This window comes from Henckelia pumila, chromosome 1 (genome assembly GCF_033568475.1).
Source record: "Henckelia pumila isolate YLH828 chromosome 1, ASM3356847v2, whole genome shotgun sequence".
NCBI classification, from domain to species: domain Eukaryota; kingdom Viridiplantae; phylum Streptophyta; class Magnoliopsida; order Lamiales; family Gesneriaceae; genus Henckelia; species Henckelia pumila.
In genome coordinates, this window is record NC_133120.1 from 18,185,421 (window position 1) to 18,200,645 (window position 15,225).

Below are 15,225 nucleotides of genomic sequence, written 5' to 3' on the forward strand. Positions count from 1 at the left end.
CTTGAATCCGATGTTGAAAGGTTTGCATATTACCTCAATAAGAAAGAGAAGGAACACGAGGAAACAAAGAAGGAACTAGCATCTGCACTAGCTAACGTGAAGGAACTTCAAGCCATACTCCTTGAGGAGAGGCGTCAAGAGTCGGGAATCCGTATCCAAGGTTTAAAAAATAAAATGCAAGAGCTGCAACACACTGTGCAAAACCTTGAGGCGCATAACTTAGCCGCACTCGAGTACATTGATCAGCTCCTTATGGCAGCCCTTGTTGGAAATGAGGACCCAGAAGACGTTCCGGCAGAAGATGAAGCCACGGGCGATGGAGAAATCATAGATTAGACTATCACCTAGCTTATTCCTTTTATTCAGCACTATTTTTATTCAGCATGGTTCTGATATCTTGGTGTTTTGAAACTTGACTTGTTTTGTTTACCTTCATGAAATTTTGGGAATCAATAAAATAATTTTTATCCTTTGGATTATTTATTGATTTATTTATTCCGCTATTTCCTTTCTTCTTAAAGTGTCATGTTTCGAAAAACTCTTAGAACACCTTTACTGTAGGAAATGGCCGGAGCACCCCCTAAAACTCGCAACAACAACAACAACAACAACAACAACAACAACAACCAGGGGGATAATTCGAACCCACCTCCAAGAGTCAATCTTAGTAGAGAAGACATTGCGGCTATTGCAGAAATAGTGGCAACAACTATCCAAGGGATAGGAAACACCAACGGAAACGGCAATGGCAATCCGCCACCTCCACCACCTGCCCAGAATGGAGTCAAATTCCATTACGAGGCTCTTCGCAAGAACCTAACTGAAATGTTCAAAGGGAATTCCGATCCAGAAGTGGGACGAAATTGGATGAAGAAGATGGAGGACCAACTTCGTTTACTTGAAATTCCTAAAGCACTGAAAGTAGAGGTGACGATTCCTTTTCTGGAGGACAAAGCAAGGAAATGGTGGGAAGCCGTTTCACCTGCTATGCTAGCTGTGGGAGCAATCACATGGCAGCAGTTCCGTACCGCATTTCTGAAGCAGTACTTTCTAGCTGAAGTTAAAATGCAAAAGCTGAACGATTTTGAGAATCTTACGCAAACACCAGACATGACAGTGGTGGAATACACTTCCAAGTTTAATGAGCTTGGGTCCTATGCCCCAACAATTATGGGAGACGATGATCTGAAGTTGCATCGTTTCAAGAAGGGGTTGAATAGTCGTATACAGTCGTCATTAGCAGTTTATCAGCCTGCCAACTTCGCGGATTTGATGGGAGCGGCCATCCGAGCTGAATCGGACATCAAGCGTCGTGAGAATGACTTCCACAACAAACGACCTCTGACGGGCCAATCTTCTTCACACAAACATGTGTCCAAGCGTTCGAACAATTCTGATGAATCCTTCAAGGAAACTTATGCTGCTCCAAACTGTCCACAGATCAAGCTATGCCCCACCTGCAACCTCCGACATGAAGGGGAATATCGTCGAAACACTGGTGCCTGTTTCAACTGTGGAAAATTCGGACACCGAATTGCTCAATGTCCCGAAACCATGAAGGCAAGGACAGGACCACATACTAGTACTACTACCCAAGGCCAACCAAAGGAAAATAAACCCAATGCTCGTGTCTATGCAATTACTCAAGAAGAAGCAGGCGGTGCAAACAAAGTCATGGAAGGTACCATTCTAATCAACAATGTTTCTTTATCTGTTTCGTTCGATTTTGGCGCCACCCATTCGTTTACATCTAAGAGATTCGTAAGATGCTAGGGCTTATACCTGAGTAACCGATCAAACCATTTAGCTTAGCGACCCTTACTAGTAAATTAATCAAAGTTTCGAGGACGAAACTTCTTTTAAGGTGGGGAGAATGTGAAAACCGTAATTTTTTCTAAATTACGTTTAGGATTTTTTATTATTTAATTATTTATTTGTGATAATAGTTAATTTATGATAATTAACATTAGTATATTTTATGTCATCGAGATAGTGTTGGAGATAGAATATAATTTTGGGTATCTTGATAAAATATTATTAAGATAGGTGATCAAGATCTAGGTGTGGTCAAATCTTGGGAGATAGATTTGAATTCAAATTTTGAAAGTCACTATCCTAGTCAATCTCAAACTCCTATTGAGTGCCTATAAATAGAGGCTCATAGTTTAAGGAAAAATCACACAAACATACTCTCTTTTCCTCTTCGTGCTTTCGAAGCTCGGCTGAGAGTTTGCTTAGAAATCCACCCCCTTCTCTTCAATTATTTTCGTGTATAAGGCTGCCATTTGGGAAAGTACTTTGTCCTGTTTTTCTTTTTTGTTTTTAATCTTTCACCATAAAAGTCAAAGGAATTTGTCATCTTGTGCCATCATACTTTCGAGAATTTGGGCTAGGAAATTTAGAGGATTTAGTGCTTGCTTGTTCTATAAGCTATCAACACGTGAGCATAGTGGGATTTTCGAAGAATCCCTTTGAAGTTTCGGTCCAGCATTGTCAAGTATTGATTTTTGTACACATCTGCAGGTAAGTGGGCTTTTGTTTTAAAACCTTATGTATGATTTAAAATTTCGATCGTTCATGATATTCCTTCGAATTTTGCTATGTAATTGATATTCTTGATGAATTTGTTAAGAGTATGTTTTGACACTGTTATGACTCAAATTATAAGTGGAAAGGAAATTTCCGAACCATGTTATGTTATGGCCCTGATACGGTGGGTAATAATAACCGTTCTATGACCTCACCCCTTAGAGGGATTACATATAGGGGACTGATCAGTTAGCCACGATTAATGAGAGAAATTTCAGTGTCTGGCCAAAATTATGTTATGTTATGTTATGTCATGTCAATTATGTTATGATGATGTTCATGCTATGCTATGTTAAGACATGATATGAAATGTTTACGCTTTGAATTATGCTATGAGTTTTTGAAATAAATATATATATATGTATATATTTGATATGATCGATCGGCCCCCACTTGCTGAGTGTTTCCCAAAACGCTCACCCCCTTACTTTTCCCTCCCAGATGATGATGCAGATGATGATTTAGAAGAGCGTGAACAAGATATGTTTTGGGGATGGTGATAGAAGAATTTTTAAGGGTTTATTTGGTTGTTTTATTTTGGGATTAATACATTAATATTTTGTTATTTAAGTTTTTAGACGCTTCCGCAATCGTTTCATTATTTTGGATTTATCGAGTTCTAAAAACAATGTTTTGAAGTTATTTATGATAATAGACTGGTTTGATTTATACTGTACTACGAGGCTGGTTGTTTTATAATTTGTGTGAATTTGAAACAATGCCGGTGGCACGTCTCGGTCTCGGGGCGTGACATTTTAGTGGTATTAGAGCCCGCCAGGTTCATAAATCCGGATGGGAATCCGTACCAAAAAATTTGACGTTGTCAAATTTCTACTCAAGCCTAGCGTATCCTAACCCAAACCGTCCCTCTGAGTCAAACTCATACTTTGTAGGATCAGTGACGTTTTTCGGTCGTTTCAACCCGCAAATTCGCGTTTTTGCTATTTTTGGAAATGTTTGTTTTGCCTATAACTTTTCGTGGGAAACTCGAAATTTGTTTCTGCCGATTGTCTCATACTCCTTGTGATCAGTAGTTTCGATCCTTGGAAATATCTCGAAAATTTCCATTTTTGGAAAATTCGCCTAAAAATCTTGTTCTATATCAATTCTGCCTGAAGTTTCATCAATTTGAATTTTAACTTGAACCCATTCATATTTATTTTAGGAAGATGGCTCGCACCAAATTTACGGCTCACAAAAGCGTTGTGCAAAGCAAGGATCAAGTTATTGAATCATTGAGGTCTTCTCTATACGTGGAGCAATACGAGAAAGAGGAAATGATTGAAAACATGATAATGCTAAAGGCTAACAAGAGCGAGATGGAGGAGCATTAGGACCACCTTGAATCCGATGTTGAAAGGTTTGCATATTACCTCAATAAGGAAGAGAAGGAACACGAGGAAACAAAGAAGGAACTAGCATCTGCACTAGCTAACGTGAAGGAACTTCAAGCCATACTCCTTGAGGAGAGGCGTCAAGAGTCGGGAATCCATATCCAAGGTTTAAAAAATCAAATGCAAGAGCTGCAACACACTGTGCAAAACCTTGAGGCGCATAACTTAGCCGCACTCGAGTACATTGATCAGCTCCTTATGGCAGCCCTTGTTGGAAATGAGGACCCAGAAGACGTTCCGGCAGAAGATGAAGCCACGGGCGATGGAGAAATCATAGATTAGACTATCACCTAGCTTATTCCTTTTATTCAGCACTATTTTTATTCAGCATGGTTCTGATATCTTGGTGTTTTGAGACTTGACTTGTTTTGTTTACCTTCATGAAATTTTGGGAATCAATAAAATAATTTTTATCCTTTGGATAATTTATTGATTTATTTATTCCGCTATTTCCTTTCTTCTTAAAGTGTCATGTTTCGAAAAACTCTTAGAACACCTTTACTGTAGGAAATGGCCGGAGCACCCCCTAGAACTCGCAACAACAACAACAACAACAACAACAACAACAACAACAACAACCAGGGGGATAATTCGAACCCACCTCCAAGAGTCAATCTTAGTAGAGAAGACATTGCGGCTATTGCAGCAATAGTGGCAACAACTATCCAAGGGATGGGAAACACCAACGGAAACGGCAATGGCAATCCGCCACCTCCACCACCTGCCCAGAATGGAGTCAAATTCCATTACGAGGCTCTTCGCAAGAACCTAACTGAAATGTTCAAAGGGAATTCCGATCCAGAAGTGGGACGAAATTGGATGAAGAAGATGGAGGACCAACTTCGTTTACTTGAAATTCCTAAAGCACTGAAAGTAGAGGTGACGATTCCTTTTCTGGAGGACAAAGCAAGGAAATGGTGGGAAGCCGTTTCACCTGCTATGCTAGCTGTGGGAGCAATCACATGGCAGCAGTTCCGTACCGCATTTCTGAAGCAGTACTTTCCAGCTGAAGTTAAAATGCAAAAGCTGAACGATTTTGAGAATCTTACGCAAACACCAGACATGACAGTGGTGGAATACACTTCCAAGTTTAATGAGCTTGGGTCCTATGCCCCAACAATTATGGGAGACGATGATCTGAAGTTGCATCGTTTCAAGAAGGGGTTGAATAGTCGTATACAGTCGGCATTAGCAGTTTATCAGCCTGCCAACTTCGCGGATTTGATGGGAGCGGCCATCCGAGCTGAATCGGACATCAAGCGTCGTGAGAATGACTTCCACAACAAACGACCTCTGACGGGCCAATCTTCTTCACACAAACATGTGTCCAAGCGTTCGAACAATTCTGATGAATCCTTCAAGGAAACTTATGCTGCTCCAAACTGTCCACAGATCAAGCTATGCCCCACCTGCAACCTCCGACATGAAGGGGAATATCGTCGAAACACTGGTGCTTGTTTCAACTGTGGAAAATTCGGACACCGAATTGCTCAATGTCCCGAAACCATGAAGGCAAGGACAGGACCACATACTAGTACTACTACCCAAGGCCAACCAAAGGAAAATAAACCCAATGCTCGTGTCTATGCAATTACTCAAGAAGAAGCAGGCGGTGCAAACAAAGTCATGGAAGGTACCATTCTAATCAACAATGTTTCTTTATCTGTTTCGTTCGATTTTGGCGCCACCCATTCGTTTACATCTAAGAGATTCGTAAGATGCTAGGGCTTATACCTGAGTAACCGATCAAACCATTTAGCTTAGCGACCCTTACTAGTAAGTTAATCAAAGTTTCGAGGATGAAACTTCTTTTAAGGTGGGGAGAATGTGAAAACCGTAATTTTTTCTAAATTACGTTTAGGATTTTTTATTATTTAATTATTTATTTGTGATAATAGTTAATTTATGATAATTAACATTAGTATATTTTATGTCATCGAGATAGTGTTGGAGATAGAATATAATTTTGGGTATCTTGATAAAATATTATTAAGATAGGTGATCAAGATCTAGGTGTGGTCAAATCTTGGGAGATAGATTTGAATTCAAATTTTGAAAGTCACTATCCTAGTCAATCTCAAACTCCTATTGAGTGCCTATAAATAGAGGCTCATAGTTTAAGGAAAAATCACACAAACATACTCTCTTTTCCTCTTCGTTCTTTCGAAGCTCGGCTGAGAGTTTGCTTAGAAATCCACCCCCTTCTCTTCAATTATTTTCGTGTATAAGGCTGCCATTTGGGAAAGTACTTTGTCCTGTTTTTCTTTTTTGTTTTTAATCTTTCACCATAAAAGTCAAAGGAATTTGTCATCTTGTGCCATCATACTTTCGAGAATTTGGGCTAGGAAATTTAGAGGATTTAGTGCTTGCTTGTTCTATAAGCTATCAACACGTGAGCATAGTGGGATTTTCGAAGAATCCCTTTGAAGTTTCGGTCCAGCATTGTCAAGTATTGATTTTTGTACACATCTGCAGGTAAGTGGGCTTTTGTTTTAAAACCTTATGTATGATTTAAAATTTCGATCGTTCATGATATTCCTTCGAATTTTGCTATGTAATTGATATTCTTGATGAATTTGTTAAGAGTATGTTTTGACACTGTTATGACTCAAATTATAAGTGGAAAGGAAATTTCCGAACCATGTTATGTTATGGCCCTGATACGGTGGGTAATAATAACCGTTCTATGACCTCACCCCTTAGAGGGATTACATATAGGGGACTGATCAGTTAGCCACGATTAATGAGAGAAATTTCAGTGTCTGGCCAAAATTATGTTATGTTATGTTATGTCATGTCAATTATGTTATGATGATGTTCATGCTATGCTATGTTAAGACATGATATGAAATGTTTACGCTTTGAATTATGCTATGAGTTTTTGAAATAAATATATATATATGTATATATTTGATATGATCGATCGGCCCCCACTTGCTGAGTGTTTCCCAAAACACTCACCCCCTTACTTTTTCCTCCCAGATGATGATGCAGATGATGATTTAGAAGAGCGTGAACAAGATATGTTTTGGGGATGGTGATAGAAGAATTTTTAAGGGTTTATTTGGTTGTTTTATTTTGGGATTAATACATTAATATTTTGTTATTTAAGTTTTTAGACGCTTCCGCAATCGTTTCATTATTTTGGATTTATCGAGTTCTAAAAACAATGTTTTGAAGTTATTTATGATAATAGACTGGTTTGGTTTATACTGTACTATGAGGCTGGTTGTTTTATAATTTGTGTGAATTTGAAACAATGCCGGTGGCACGTCTCGGTCTCGGGGCGTGACATTTTAGTGGTATTAGAGCCCGCCAGGTTCATAAATCCGGATGGGAATCCGTACCAAAAAATTTGACGTTGTCAAATTTCTACTCAAGCCTAGCGTATCCTAACCCAAACCGTCCCTCTGAGTCAAACTCATACTTTGTAGGATCAGTGACGTTTTTCGGTCGTTTCAACCCGCAAATTCGCGTTTTTGCTATTTTTGGAAATGTTTGTTTTGCCTATAACTTTTCGTGGGAAACTCGAAATTTGTTTCTGCCGATTGTCTCATACTCCTTGTGATCAGTAGTTTCGATCCTTGGAAATATATCGAAAATTTCCATTTTTGGAAAATTCGCCTAAAAATCTTGTTCTATATCAATTCTGCCTGAAGTTTCATCAATTTGAATTTTAACTTGAACCCATTCATATTTATTTTAGGAAGATGGCTCGCACCAAATTTACGGCTCACAAAAGCGTTGTGCAAAGCAAGGATCAAGTTATTGAATCATTGAGGTCTTCTCTATACGTGGAGCAATACGAGAAAGAGGAAATGATTGAAAACATGATAATGCTAAAGGCTAACAAGAGCGAGGTGGAGGAGCATTAGGACCACCTTGAATCCGATGTTGAAAGGTTTGCATATTACCTCAATAAGGAAGAGAAGGAACACGAGGAAAAAAAGAAGGAACTAGCATCTGCACTAGCTAACGTGAAGGAACTTCAAGCCATACTCCTTGAGGAGAGGCGTCAAGAGTCGGGAATCCATATCCAAGGTTTAAAAAATCAAATGCAAGAGCTGCAACACACTGTGCAAAACCTTGAGGCGCATAACTTAGCCGCACTCGAGTACATTGATCAGCTCCTTATGGCAGCCCTTGTTGGAAATGAGGACCCAGAAGACGTTTCGGCAGAAGATGAAGCCACGGGCGATGGAGAAATCATAGATTAGACTATCACCTAGCTTATTCCTTTTATTCAGCACTATTTTTATTCAGCATGGTTCTGATATCTTGGTGTTTTGAGACTTGACTTGTTTTGTTTACCTTCATGAAATTTTGGGAATCAATAAAATAATTTTTATCCTTTGGATTATTTATTGATTTATTTATTCCGCTATTTCCTTTCTTCTTAAAGTGTCATGTTTCGAAAAACTCTTAGAACACCTTTACTGTAGGAAATGGCCGGAGCACCCCCTAGAACTCGCAACAACAACAACAACAACAACAACAACAACAACAACAACAACAACCAGGGGGATAATTCGAACCCACCTCCAAGAGTCAATCCTAGTAGAGAAGACATTGCGGCTATTGCAGCAATAGTGGCAACAACTATCCAAGGGATGGGAAACACCAACGGAAACGGCAATGGCAATCCGCCACCTCCACCACCTGCCCAGAATGGAGTCAAATTCCATTACGAGGCTCTTCGCAAGAACCTAACTGAAATGTTCAAAGGGAATTCCGATCCAGAAGTGGGACGAAATTGGATGAAGAAGATGGAGGACCAACTTTGTTTACTTGAAATTCCTAAAGCACTGAAAGTAGAGGTGACGATTCCTTTTCTGGAGGACAAAGCAAGGAAATGGTGGGAAGCCGTTTCACCTGCTATGCTAGCTGTGGGAGCAATCACATGGCAGCAGTTCCGTACCGCATTTCTGAAGCAGTACTTTCCAGCTGAAGTTAAAATGCAAAAGCTGAACGATTTTGAGAATCTTACGCAAACACCAGACATGACAGTGGTGGAATACACTTCCAAGTTTAATGAGCTTGGGTCCTATGCCCCAACAATTATGGGAGACGATGATCTGAAGTTGCATCGTTTCAAGAAGGGGTTGAATAGTCGTATACAGTCGGCATTAGCAGTTTATCAGCCTGCCAACTTCGCGGATTTGATGGGAGCGGCCATCCGAGCTGAATCGGACATCAAGCGTCGTGAGAATGACTTCCACAACAAACGACCTCTGACGGGCCAATCTTCTTCACACAAACATGTGTCCAAGCGTTCGAACAATTCTGATGAATCCTTCAAGGAAACTTATGCTGCTCCAAACTGTCCACAGATCAAGCTATGCCCCACCTGCAACCTCCGACATGAAGGGGAATATCGTCGAAACACTGGTGCCTATTTCAACTGTGGAAAATTCGGACACCGAATTGCTCAATGTCCCGAAACCATGAAGGCAAGGACAGGACCACATACTAGTACTACTACCCAAGGCCAACCAAAGGAAAATAAACCCAATGCTCGTGTCTATGCAATTACTCAAGAAGAAGCAGGCGGTGCAAACAAAGTCATGGAAGGTACCATTCTAATCAACAATGTTTCTTTATCTGTTTCGTTCGATTTTGGCGCCACCCATTCGTTTACATCTAAGAGATTCGTAAGATGCTAGGGCTTATACCTGAGTAACCGATCAAACCATTTAGCTTAGCGACCCTTACTAGTAAGTTAATCAAAGTTTCGAGGATGAAACTTCTTTTAAGGTGGGGAGAATGTGAAAACCGTAATTTTTTCTAAATTACGTTTAGGATTTTTTATTATTTAATTATTTATTTGTGATAATAGTTAATTTATGATAATTAACATTAGTATATTTTATGTCATCGAGATAGTGTTGGAGATAGAATATAATTTTGGGTATCTTGATAAAATATTATTAAGATAGGTGATCAAGATCTAGGTGTGGTCAAATCTTGGGAGATAGATTTGAATTCAAATTTTGAAAGTCACTATCCTAGTCAATCTCAAACTCCTATTGAGTGCCTATAAATAGAGGCTCATAGTTTAAGGAAAAATCACACAAACATACTCTCTTTTCCTCTTCGTTCTTTCGAAGCTCGGCTGAGAGTTTGCTTAGAAATCCACCCCCTTCTCTTCAATTATTTTCGTGTATAAGGCTGCCATTTGGGAAAGTACTTTGTCCTGTTTTTCTTTTTTGTTTTTAATCTTTCACCATAAAAGTCAAAGGAATTTGTCATCTTGTGCCATCATACTTTCGAGAATTTGGGCTAGGAAATTTAGAGGATTTAGTGCTTGCTTGTTCTATAAGCTATCAACACGTGAGCATAGTGGGATTTTCGAAGAATCCCTTTGAAGTTTCGGTCCAGCATTGTCAAGTATTGATTTTTGTACACATCTGCAGGTAAGTGGGCTTTTGTTTTAAAACCTTATGTATGATTTAAAATTTCGATCGTTCATGATATTCCTTCGAATTTTGCTATGTAATTGATATTCTTGATGAATTTGTTAAGAGTATGTTTTGACACTGTTATGACTCAAATTATAAGTGGAAAGGAAATTTTCGAACCATGTTATGTTATGGCCCTGATACGGTGGGTAATAATAACCGTTCTATGACCTCACCCCTTAGAGGGATTACATATAGGGGACTGATCAGTTAGCCACGATTAATGAGAGGAATTTCAGTGTCTGGCCAAAATTATGTTATGTTATGTTATGTTATGTCATGTCAATTATGTTATGATGATGTTTATGCTATGCTATGTTAAGACATGATATGAAATTTTTACGCTTTGAATTATGCTATGAGTTTTTGAAATAAATATATATATATGTATATATTTGATATGATCGATCGGCCCCCACTTGCTGAGTGTTTCCCAAAACACTCACCCCCTTACTTTTCCCTCGCAGATGATGATGCAGATGATGATTTAGAAGAGCGTGAACAAGATATGTTTTGGGGATGGTGATAGAAGAATTTTTAAGGGTTTATTTGGTTGTTTTATTTTGGGATTAATACATTAATATTTTGTTATTTAAGTTTTTAGACGCTTCCGCAATCGTTTCATTATTTTGGATTTATCGAGTTGTAAAAACATTGTTTTGAAGTTATTTATGATAATAGACTGGTTTGGTTTATACTGTACTACGAGGCTGGTTGTTTTATAATTTGTGTGAATTTGAAACAACGCCGGTGGCACGTCTCGGTCTCGGGGCGTGACAAACAAGGTACGAAGGTAAATACTTATCGGGTAGACTTAATTGCGATTTCCAACTAAAATGGGGAATGTTTGTAAAATTAGATCAAAATAACTAAAAATTAAAAATTAACGGAACAATTCAAGTTTGACTAGTTATAAGACTAGAGAAAACATGTTAGAAGACCAAAATGACCTGTTTTATTTCCCACTTTTTGCTGTATATATTCTTTATCAACCTATTCTCATTTTGTGCTGCAGAGCGATTGATTTTCTAGTCGAGCTGCTGCGCAATCTAGAACAACATCAAGATTGGCCGATGTCCCAAATTTACAACGATTCATACACCAAGACCTTGAAGAAATGGCATGCATGGTTGGCTTGCTGCTTCTAGTTCTATGGTAATATTTGATTTCGAATTCATCTAGAGGTGTTAGTGATGGACTAACAGTGCGGGTTGGCCAATGACCTACCGCAACCCATCTTTAGACGGGCCCGGTTTTTAGGCAGGTTGGAAAACATCACCCAACCCACCTACTTTATAAGGAGCAGCCCAACGAACTTATTGTTGGGTTTCTCCGGAACCCGCATCGAATACGCAGCAGAATTATAAAATTTTTCGATCTATCGATCCCGGAGACAATCGTGTGTTGTCTTTGATTCATAAAATAACATGCATAAAATATTAAACGCATGAAAAGAGATTATCACACGACCTTCAGTCGTGGATGGATTCTCCGGTCTTGTCCAAATCTGACCCCAACGGTAGACTTTGCAACAACCGCCAAAAAATCGGTCCACAACCAATTGGATCTACCACGAATAATTGGCACTAGACAACTATTCGAATTATACGAACAAGAAATCTAATATCGTATCGAAACCACGGTCGAAACGATATATAGATTGTATTAAGAACACGAAAAACCAAATTTTAATTTTGAGAGGAAAATTTCGAGAATTAAAATCCGACAATTCGAATTCCAAGTCTGCACCCACCGAAAATTCTATTCCTCCTCTCGTATATCTTGCATCCATATATTTATGTATTAACTTATATTTAGTAATAATATAATGATAATCTCATTATCATTAATCATTAATTAATATAAAATATTTGATTTTACAAATCAAATATATTTTTCCTTTTTGATATACATACGTGTATATATATATATATATATATAGATTAATTAATAAATATAATAACTTAATGATAATCATATTATCATTAAAAAATTATTATTAATTATCAATTATTGATTAACATAATGATTTCACGTTAATCATATATATATATATATATATATATATATATATATATATATATATATATATATATATATATATATATTAATAATAACTAAAATGATAATCATATTATCATTATTTATTAGTTATCAATTTAGATAATAATTTGATTTCCATAAATCAAATGTCTCATTATCTTCCATATATATATATATATATATATATGCACATCGCCAAGATAGGAAATAAAATATTTCCATGGTAACAATTAAAACTTTCTTGATTTTTCGTGTCAACTTAAAATTAGCTCATAATCTAAATTATAAGCTTATAAATTTAATCATATTAACTATTAAATTCAACTCATTGAATTTAATTATCTTGTTCGAGTAGATCACAATTAGTATTTGTTGTTGGAACACGTTTTCAGATCAGTCAGATCTGATACCCGTAGCAGCGGAAGTTTAAAAAATTTTCTTTTCTGATATGGAACGATTCCATATCATGGGTATCAAATCCTTACGATTAAAATCTACAAGTAAAATAATAATAACAATTAATATTTTACTTGTTCAAGCTATGGCTTGATTAATAGACTCCAACAGATTAAATCTGCTCTTGTTGTAAATCCCAAGAACTGATGACTTGCTCGATCAACTCCTGAATTAGGTCCACGAATAGAAAACAAAAACCCTCTGATTGATTGCACTAGAAATCAATCAGATGTTTATCGAAGAGATTTACAGATTTGATCTGTCAATTCAGAATATATTTTTTCGGAAAAATCACAGACTGAATTCTCTCAAAAAGGGAGTCAGAATTCGAAAATCACCTTAGAACTAGGATTTTTCCGAAAACTGTAGATGTGTGTGTAGCAGTATTTTCGAAAATTCCAACTTGGAATGAATTGTATTTTTCGAAATTCCTTACATTTACTATATATAATTTCTGTACTGGATTAATTATATGTCTAATAAGACACTAACTCCTTAGGGCCCATTAGTCATAACTTAAGCCCAACAAGCCAAGCATGTTATTATAGAAATTAATATAAAATTCATCTTGACTCCGATTGATAAATCGATTTCACCAATGTGTACAGAAATCATTTCTGCACCTTTTAAAGCCAAGATAATTTTTCTGAATCCGAATTCAGTGATTTCCAAAAATGCCCATCCCTATGTCATTTTAGGAAATTTCACTTCCTTTACTTAAGAAGTCTAACTTTTCTTTTGCTAAATTTAACTCTTTAAATTTAACTATTTCAACGAGGATTAGTAATCCATTACTTGTGTAACCCTCAATGGTTCAGGAATACAGTTAGCCGTGGGCTCACAACTCCTTGTGACTCGGAACAACAATTTTCGACTTGCCCATCGAATCATGGTAAGAGCGCCTAGAAACATCGCCCCGTGATTCCCTAGATATCACTGATAGTGCTTGCAAGAACCAGTAAGTTTTGGTTAGCGTACAGTACGGTCCCTTTATCCATATATCCCGATCGAATCAACAACCATTGGTACATCGAGAGTCGTTCGAGATTCGATAACTATGCAATACATCTTGAAGATCAAATAGTGACATCGCATGTGCTACTAGGAAACCAAGTAACCTAAAGCACATCATGTACTCTGGCCAGAGATTTGTCACACTAATATCTTCTCAGATCGCATAGGATATCCACACTCGCAAGCGTGTGGTGAATCCTTGACAACAAAGCATTGACTCCTATATGTGTCGTAACTGTACCTAATCTCAACACCTGATGACCCTCAGAGAGTCGGTAAACGAGTCAAAGTACAGTAGTAACATATAGAGTCTCCATGATGTTTCAAGTAGTAAGGACCAATGGTGTACAACCAAAACCACGAACTTATCCACTCAATTAATGATAACCACTTGGAAAGTCCGAATAGGGTAGTTCGATCATCCATCATATGAATATCCATTTGCATGCTTCGAACATCTCTATGTTCTATACCAATGAAACGTGGTACTAGGCATCGCAAATGCTAGTCTCAATCTCGAGCGATCCTTATCCTTATTAGCGGACGGCTCAATTGACTAGGAACTGTTTAGAATATACAGTGATTATAAGATATGTTTCATGATAGTCATTCAATTCTACTATCATATCTTACATGCACTCTAGTATATTCAAGGTCTTTATCTAAACATCTTATAGTACGTCACAACATAATAATATGATAAAAGATAAAGTAAATGCCAATATAAAAGTGTAAATTATATTAAACAAAGATTGTTTACACATAGAGTCACAAAAGCCCTTAGCCACAAGTTGGCTAACCGGGCACCCACTCTTTCAATCTCCCACTTGCCCTAAAGCCAACTAGTCATACTACGTAGTCCCATTGCTTCGCGATGTTTGTCAAATAATGGTCCTGGGAAGGGCTTAGTAAGTGGATCAGCGATATTGTCTGCAGAGGCCACTCTCTCGACAGTGATGTCTCCTCTTTCCACGATCTCCCGGATGATGTGGTATTTCCTCAGTATGTGTTTGGATCTTTGATGAGACCTTGGTTTCTTTGCCTGAACAACGGCACCAGTGTTATCACAGTACACCAGACCTGGACCAACAGCTTCAGGAATGACTCCCAACTCTTGGAAGAAATTTCTCATCCAAACGGCCTCTTTAGCAGCAGCTGATGCTGCAATGTATTCTGCCTCAGTGGTGGAATCCGTTGTGGTGTCCTACTTGGAACTCTTCCAAGAGACAGCACCGCCATTGAGCATGAATACAAATCCAGAGGTTGATTTC

General features: G+C 37.8%; 1 protein-coding gene and 1 pseudogene across 1 annotated transcript in view; one reads left to right on the top strand and one right to left on the bottom strand.

The window, feature by feature from the left end:
- LOC140887318 (plastid-lipid-associated protein 6, chloroplastic) overlaps nucleotides 1–15,225 on the bottom strand; it is a 92,290-nt gene that overhangs the window by 57,157 nt on the left and 19,908 nt on the right. The window lies entirely within an intron of this gene.
- Nucleotides 1–15,225, top strand: part of LOC140887324 (glycolipid transfer protein 1-like) — a 33,497-nt pseudogene that overhangs the window by 2,691 nt on the left and 15,581 nt on the right.